Below are 9,169 nucleotides of genomic sequence, written 5' to 3'. Positions count from 1 at the left end.
AAGGAAAGCAATGATATGAGAAAAATAATCAATGATCAGAAGAATTAAATTGAGTCCCTAAAGAGGGAAGTAAAAAAATGCAGGAGATCAAAGAATTAATGGAGACGCTAAAGAACTCTGGGAAAAGCAATGAAAGCAGAATAGATGAAATGGAAGAACGAATAAGTACTCTTGAAGACACAGAAATAAAAAGAACCAAAACAGAAAAGGAAAGAGAAGTACGAAGGGAAAAGGACGAAGAAAGACTTTGGGAACTATCTGACTCCATGAGGAAAGGAAATATAAGAGATATAGGAATCCCAGAAGGAAAGGACAGAGATGTGGGAACAGAGAAAATATTCAAGGAGATAATTGAAGAGAACTTCCCAAACGTGTAGAAGGAGATGAAAATTGATATACAAGAAGCAAGAAGAACACCAAACTTCCACGATGAAAGGAAAAATACAGCAAGACACATGATAGTAAAGCTCCCAAGAATCCAGGACAAGTTAAAATAATGAAGTTGACAAGAGGGAAGAAACAGATAACATTCAAAGGAAAACCAATCAGGCTGACATCAGACTTCTCTGAAGAAACACTACGGGCAAGGAGAGAGTGGAGGGACATAGTCAACAGACTCCAAGAAAACAGATGCCAACCAAGAATACTCTATCCCGCAAAGCTCTCCCTCCTCTATGAAGAAAGAATAAGGACCTTCCCAGACAAACAGAAACTCTGGAATTTCATTACGACTAAACCCCCACTTCAAAAAATACTACAAGGAATACAAAAGCCAAAACCTCAGAGGGACGAATAACAACAAAAGAAGGCCAAAAAAAAAGTTATTAAAAGAATAAATAAAATCAAAGGAAAGACAAACACAATGGCAAATACAGATGTTAACATACCAATATTAACTCGAAAGGCAAGTGTACTAAACTCTTCAATAAAAAGACACAGAGTTGCAGGCTGGATTAAGAAACAAAACCCAACCTTTTGGTGTCTTCAGGAAACACAATTAGCTATAAAAGTTAAAAATAGACTCAAAGTTAAAGGATGGAAAACAGTCCTACAAGCAAATGGACCAAAAAAGAACGCAGGAACAGCTATACTTATATCAGATAAAACAGATTTCAAACTGAAAAAAGGTAAAAAGCGACACAAACGGTCACTACATTATGATCAAGGGACAATACTTCAAGAAGAAATAACACTCATTAACATTTATTCACCCAACGAAGGAGCACCAAAATATACCAGACAACTATTGTCATCTCTGAAAACAGACATCAGAGAAAACACTTATGTAGTGGGAGACTTCAACACACCACTATCAACAATGGGTAAATCAACGAGACAAAAAATAAGTAAAGACACTAAAGCTCTAAATAAGGATCGAGAGCGCTTGGGCTTCACAGACATCTATAGAACACTAAACCCAAAAAAATCTGAATACACATTTTTCTCAAGTGCGCAAGGATCATTCTCCAGGATCAATCACCTACTTGGACACAAGACAAACATTAACAGATACACCAAGATTGAAATCATACCAACCATCTTTTCTGACCATGAAGGCATCAAACTAGAAATAAACCAGAAAAAGAAGACAAGGAACTCTCCTACCTCATGGAGATTGAAAACAACACTACTGAAGACCACTGGACTAATGAGGAGATCAAAGAAGAAATTTAAAAATTCTTTGAATTGAATGACAAGGAGGACACCAATTTCCTAAATGTATGGGATGCAGCAAAAGCAGTAATAAGAGGAAAATATATAGCAATAGAGGCTCACATCAAGAAACAAGAAAGAACTGAAAGAAACAACCTAATCTCGAAGCTCAAAGATCTAGAAAAAGAACAACAAAAAAACCCCTAAAACCAATAGAAGAAAAGATATAATAAAAACCAAAGCAGAAATAAATGAAATCGAAACTGAAAAAACAATCCAAAAGATAAATGAAACCAAGAGCTGGTTCTTCGAAAAAATAAATAAAATAGACAAACCCCTAGCCAGGCTCACAAAGGAAAAAAGGGAGAAAGCACAAATAAACAGGATCATAAATGAAAGAGGAGAAATCACAATGGACACAGCAGAAATCAAAAGAATAATCAGTAACTACTATGAACAGGTATGTGGAAACAAATTCAACAATCTAGAGGAGATGGACAAATTCCTACAACTCTACAATCACCCAAAGCTAGATAAAGAAGAAATAGAACACCTAAACAGACAATTACAATTAGCGAAATTGAAATGGTAATCAAAAACCTCCCCAAAAACAAAAGCCCAGGACCTGATGGATTTACAAATGAATTCTACCAAACATTCAGAGATGAATTAGTGCCTATTCTTCACAAACTCTTCCAAAAAATTGAGAAGGAAGGGCTAATACCAAACACGTTCTATGAAGCCAACATTACACTAATACAAAAACCAAACAAGGACGACACAAAAAAAGGAAAACTACAGGCCAATCTCCCTAATGAACACTGATGCAAAAATCCTCAACAAAATTTTAGCTACCAGAATCCAAAAATGTATCCATAAGATAGTTCACCACGACCAAGTAGGATTCATTGCAGGGACACAAGGATGGTTCAACATCCGAAAATCAATCAACGTTATCCAACAAATCAACAAAAAGAAACATAAAAACCATATGATGATATCAATAGATGCTGAGAAAGCTTTCGACAAAGTGCAACACCCATTCATGGTAAAAGCCCTTGAAATTCTTGGGATACAAGGAACATACCTCGACATCATAAAGGCTATATATGACAAGCCAACAGCCAGTATCATTCTCAATGGTGAAAAGCTGAAATATTTCCATTAAGATCTGGAACAAGACAAGGATGTCCACTCTCACCACTGATTTTCAATATAATACTGGAAGTTCTAGCCAGAGCAATGACACAAGGGAAAGACATACAAGGAATCCAAACAGGAAAAGAAGAAGTCAAACTATCACTATTTGCAGATGATATGATACTATTCATAGAGAACCCCAAAAACTCCACAGAAAAACTAATTCAACTCATCAATGAGTTCAGTAAAATGGCAGGATACAAAATCAACATGCAAAAGTCAATAGCCTTCCTATACACAAACAATAAATCTGAAGAAGAAGAAATAGAAAAAAAATCCCTTTAATTATCGAAACAAAAATAATCAAATACTTGGGAATAAATCTAACAAAAGAGGTAAAGGACCTTTACAAAAAAACTATAAAACACTGTTAAAAGAAATAGAAGAAGACACAAAGAAATGGAAAGACATCCCCTGCTCATGGATTGGAAGAATAAACATTATTAAAATGGCCATCCTACCAAAAGCAATATACAGATTCAATGCTATTCCAATACAAAGTTCAATGTCATTCTTCAAAGAAATAGAACAATTATTGATGACATTCATATGGAATCACCAAAAACCCCAAATAGCCAAAGCTCTCCTGAAAAACAAAAAAGAAGGGAATGGAGGCATCACACTCCCAGATTTCAAACTATACTACAAAGCCATAATCATCAAAACTGCATGGTATTGGAACAAGAACACACACAGACCAATGGAACAGAATGGAAAATCCAGAACTAAACCCACAGATTTATGGTCAACTAATCTTTGACAAAGGAGCAAAGACTATGCATTGGAGCAAAGAAAGTTTGTTCAATAAATGGTACTGGGAAAACTGAGTCGCTACATGCAAAAGAATGAAGCTTGACCACTACTTCACACCATACACAAAAATCAACACAAAATGGACTAAAGAACTAGACATAAGACCTGAAACCATAATATACATAGAAGGAAATATAGGCGAAACACTGCGTGATATTCACATCAAAGACATCTTTACAGACACATCACCCAAAGCAGTGATAGTGAAGGCAAAGATAAACAGCTGGGACTACATCAAATTAAAGAGCTTCTGCACAGCAAAAGAGACAATAACAAAAATAAAGAGAAACCCCACCAACTGGGAGAACATTTTTGCACACAACAGTAATGATAAAGGACTGAACACAAAAATCTGCAAAGAGCTGATGAGACTCAACACAAAGAAAATAATCCAGTCAAAAACTGGGCAGAAGAGCTAAAAGGAAACTTCTCTGAAGAGGAAATGCAAATGGCCAACAGGCATATGAAGAAATGTTCAACATCACTTGTAATCAGGGAAATGAAAATTAAAACTACCATGAGATACCATCTTACACCAGAGAGAATGGCACATATTAAAAAAACTAGCAACAACAAATGTTGGTGAGGATGTGGAAAAAAAGGAACTCTCCTGCACTGTTGGTGGGAGTGCAAACTGGTCCAACCACTATGGAGAGCTGTGTGGAGATTTCTGGACCCACTAAAGATAGAGCTTCCATATGATCCAGCAATTCCTCTCCTAGGTATTTACCCAATGGACACAGAAACATCAATTCCAAAGAGCACCTGCTCCCCTATGTTTATAGCAGCACTATTTACAATAGCTAAGCTTTGGAAACAGCCCAAATGCCCAAAAATAGATGACTGGATCAAGAAGATGTGGTCCATATACACCATGGAATATTACTCAGCATTCAAAAAAGATAAACACATGCAATTGCAGCAACATGGATGGCGCTGGAAGAGATCCTGCTCAGCGAAATAAACCAGAAAGAAAAAGAAAAATACCGGATGGTCTCACTCATAGCAGGAATCTAGAAAACTTAAATAAGGGACCAGGAAAATGAATATAAGAAAGTGAAAATCAAAATCAACAAACAACTATGAACCAGAGACACTCTAAGGGTGTGGGGGGCGGGGAGGGGAGGGTTTGGGGTCAAAGTAAGGGGGTTGCAATTCTATGGGGAATATAAAAATAAAATTTATTTTTAAAAAAAAGATGCAAACTTTGAAGCTATCCGCAGGCACTGCAGCACAAGCTCAATCCCCAGCTGGCTAGAGAGCTACCACATGGTGCAGCAGACCTCTCCTGACACACCTGCTGCTCCCTTCAGCAGTGTATTTCAGTCAATCTGCCTGTTCTGCTCCCCACTCTGTCTCTTATGAATCCTCTCACCCCCCACACCTCTGGCCTTTACCCCAGTTCTTGTATACATAAATAAATCTTTAAAAAAACTTTTAGCATCTCTTCTTCTTGATGTTCTGAAGTTTCATCACGCTGAGATTATGAATGGGGCTCATTTTAATTCCTTGGGAGGACATTCATTGCATCCCTTCAATTTAGAGACTCATGTCCTTTGTGTCTGGGAAAATTTTTTTTTTTAAGATTTATGTATTTATACAAGAACTGGGTTACAGGCCAGAGATGCCGTGGGTGAGAGGATTCACCAGAGACAGAGCCGAAAGCAGAATAGGCGGACTGAGGGAAACACTGCTGAGGGGAGCAGCGGGCGCAACATGAGAGGTCTGTTCGCCCTGTGGGTTTCTCCCTGGCCAGCTGGGAATCGAACCCATGCTGCTGAGACTGCGGACAGCTTCACAGCGCTGCACTCAACCCGTTGCACCACTGGGGAGGCCCTCTGGGAAAATGTTTTTAATTAGTTCTCTGTTTTCTGCTCTGCACATTGTTTCCTCTTTACTGATGTTATCCCCGTTGTTTGGATGATGAGTTGAACTGATTCTCTATTGACCCTTAGGTTCTCCCCTATGTTTTCTTAATCTTTGTCATTTGGATCTCTTCCTTAGGAAATTTTTTTCACTGTTCAACCAATTCCTCCATTGATTTTTTCAACTTAAGAATTAAATAATAATATTATTATTTTAATTAAATAATATTATTTAAGAATAATATATTCTTGTGCCTCCCCGGTGGCTCAGTGGTTGAGCACTGGGCTGCGAAGCTGCCTGCAGCCTCTGCAGCACCGGTTCTATCCCCCGCCACTGGCGAGGGTCCCACATGGCACGCAGATCTCTCCTGCTGTGCCCGCTGCTCCCCTCAGCAGTGTCTTTGTCAGTCTGCCTGTCTGTTCCCCACTCTGTCTCTGGTGAATTCTCTCACCCTCCCACGCTTCTGACTGTATTCAATGCTTGTAAAAATAAATAAATCTTTTTTTAAAAAAAACGAATAATGTATTCTTTAATTCCGTGAACTCTCTTTTCTCTGAGTTTGTTTATCCATCTGCTTTTATTTTCTAAATCCATTTGTGAATCATTCTGAAGAGATACATTAGTGTATATGTTCACCATTCCCTGAATTTTTACTAATTTTTTTCCTCTAGATTTAATGCTGGAAACATTCATCATATGTCTGGAGATCCCTGATTTTTCATTCATATTTTTTATGAGACATCAAAAATCTGGTAAGGACTATGTAAAATTAACAAGGATAAAAGATACTGTAATCCTATGTCATAGTACCAAATTCTGCATATTAAACTTTTGCCTTTTTAAGTTAAAAAAACAAGGAAAAAGAAAGCCAAAAATTAAATATAAACAGAAGAACATCAATCTAACTATATTTCAAATGAATAAAATAATCCTACTGAAGGACATAAAAAACTAACCCAATAAGATATATATGTATATATATACATATATATACATATATATATATATTAAACATCATCCTTCATTTTTGTACAATGTATGATTTCATGTGAAATTACCACCACCAATTCACCCATGCACCATCACCATAGTCCCTTGTGCTCTTCCCACCCCTGTCTTGATCCCTCTCCCTCCTCCCCCCCTTATAGAATGTCTCTTATCTATGATTGCCTGTTGTTTTCTATTCAATTCCATTGGTCTGTGTGTCTGTTTTTGTTCCAGTACCATGCAGTTTTAATTATTATGGCTTTGTAGTATAGTTTGAAGTCTGGGAGTATGATACCTTTATTCCCCTTCTTTTTAGTCATAAAGACTTTTTAATAGAGCTTTGGCTATTCAAGATTTTTTTATTGTGTATCCACATGAATTTCATCAATATTTATTCTATTTCTTTAAAGAATGTTATTGAAATTTTTATTGGAATAGCATTGAATCTGTAAATTCCTTTTGGTAGGATGGCCATTTTGATCATGTTAATTCTTCCAATCCATGAGCAGGGGATGTCTTTCCATTTCTTTGTGTCTTCTTCTATTTCTTTTAGCAATGTTTTATAATTTTATTGGCATAGGTCCATCACCTCTTTTGTTAGGTTTATTCCCAAGCATTTGATTTTTTTTGTTTCAATTGTAAAAGGGATGGTTTCCTTGATTTCTTCTTCTTCAGATTAATTGTTTGCATATAGTAAGGCTACCAGTTTTTGTATGTTGATTTTGTATCCTGCTACTTTACTAAACTGGTTGATTATTTTGATTAGTTTTTCTGTGAAGTTTTGGGGGTTCTCTATGTATATAATCATATCATCTGCAGATAGTGATATTTTTAATTCTTCTTTCCCTATTTGGATTCATTGTATGTCATTCTCCTGTCTAGTTGTTCTGGCTAGGACTTCCATTATTATATTGAAAAACAGTGGTGAGAGTGGACATCCTTGTCTTTTTCCAGATCTTAAGGAAAAGGCTTTCAGCTTTTCACCATGGATAATGATATTGGCTATGTAACCCAATCAGCTTTTAAGCACAGCATTTGACTGTACATCCTCAGGCTGAAAACTGAAAAGAAATATGAGAAAATAACAAATTCTAGTTGATAGGTTTGGTTTTTATGGTGGTATATTATGTAGAACTACTTAATATGCACTTTAGGATTGATCACATATATAAATTTATTGTGGAAAATGGGAGGCAACATTTTCAATGCTGAAGAAGGGAGTTACAAAATATGGAAAGTGGTTAGCATAAACCATGTGGTGTAAAATTGGAACTGAATGCACCTTAAAGTTTTTTTAAATATTTCTTTATATCCTATATCTCCATCGGTTCTAGCTGCATACCCTGAGAGTTCCATATGTCTGAGAAGCAACCACCCCCAAATAGTGAGCAGATATTGGTTTTGAAGTATCATTGTCCATTAAAAATGAAAACAAAAAACAGCTTTGTTCTGGGCTGTAGCAGAGAAAATATAAGATGAACCTGATACATCAGGTGTACCAAAAAGTAAGGACATGCTCTTAGAATGTTGGGGACATATCAAAAGGACACAGAGGTATTTTCAACTGATGGTATATTTTCCATCATACTCCCATACTCCCTACTCATCAAATCTGGGACAATTTGAGTACCAAAGTAAATAGGAGTGACAGGATGAACTTATGGAATAAATTAGAGTCCATGAGTCCATGGTGATATAAATGAATAAAGGCATAAACAGAGACAAAAAAGTTTTTCTTTAAATGGCACATATTAAAAAAACAAGCAACAACAAATGGTGGCGAGGATATGGTGAAAAAGGAACTATCCTACATTGCTGGTGGGAGTGCAAACTGGTCCAATCACTATGGAAAACTGTCTGGAGGTTCCTCAATCTACTAAAAATGGAGCTTCCATATCACCCAGCAATTCCACTACTAGGGATCTACCCAAAGGACACAAAAATATTGATTTAAAAGACCACCTGTATATTGCTTTTGGAAGGATGGCCATTTTAATAATGTTTATTCTTCCAATCCATGAGCAGGGGATGTCTCTCCATTTCTTTGTGTCTTCTTCTATTTCTTTTAACAGTGTTTTATAGTTTTCTTTGTATAGGTCCTTTACCTCTTTTGTTAGATTTATTCCCAAATATTTGATTTTTTTTGTTTCAATAACAAAAGGGATGGTTTTTTTGATTTCTTCTTCTTCAAATCTGCAAAGAGCTGATGAGACTCAACAACAACAAAGAAAATAATCCAGTCAAAAAATGGGCAGAAGAGCTAAAAAGAAACTTCTCTGAAGAGGAAATGCAAATGGCCAACAGGCATATGAAAAAATGTTCAACATCACTTGTAATCAGGGAAATGCAAATCAAAACTACCATGAGATACCATCTTACACCAGTGAGAATGGCACATATTAAAAAAACTAGCAACAACAAATGTTGGCGAGGGTGTGGAGAAAAAGGAACTCTTCTGCACTGTTGGTGGGAGTGCAAACTGGTCCAACCACTGTGGAAAGCTGTGTGGAGATTTCTGGACCTACTAAACATAGAGCTTCCATATGATCCAGCAATTCCACTCCTAGGTATTTACCCAAAGGACACAGAAACATCAATTCCAAAGAACACCTGCACCCCTATGTTTATAGCAGCACTGTTTACAATAGCT

This window comes from Talpa europaea, assembly GCF_964194135.1.
Source record: "Talpa europaea genome assembly, chromosome: X".
Taxonomy (NCBI): Eukaryota; Metazoa; Chordata; class Mammalia; order Eulipotyphla; family Talpidae; genus Talpa; species Talpa europaea.
This window is presented reverse-complemented; position numbering follows the sequence as displayed.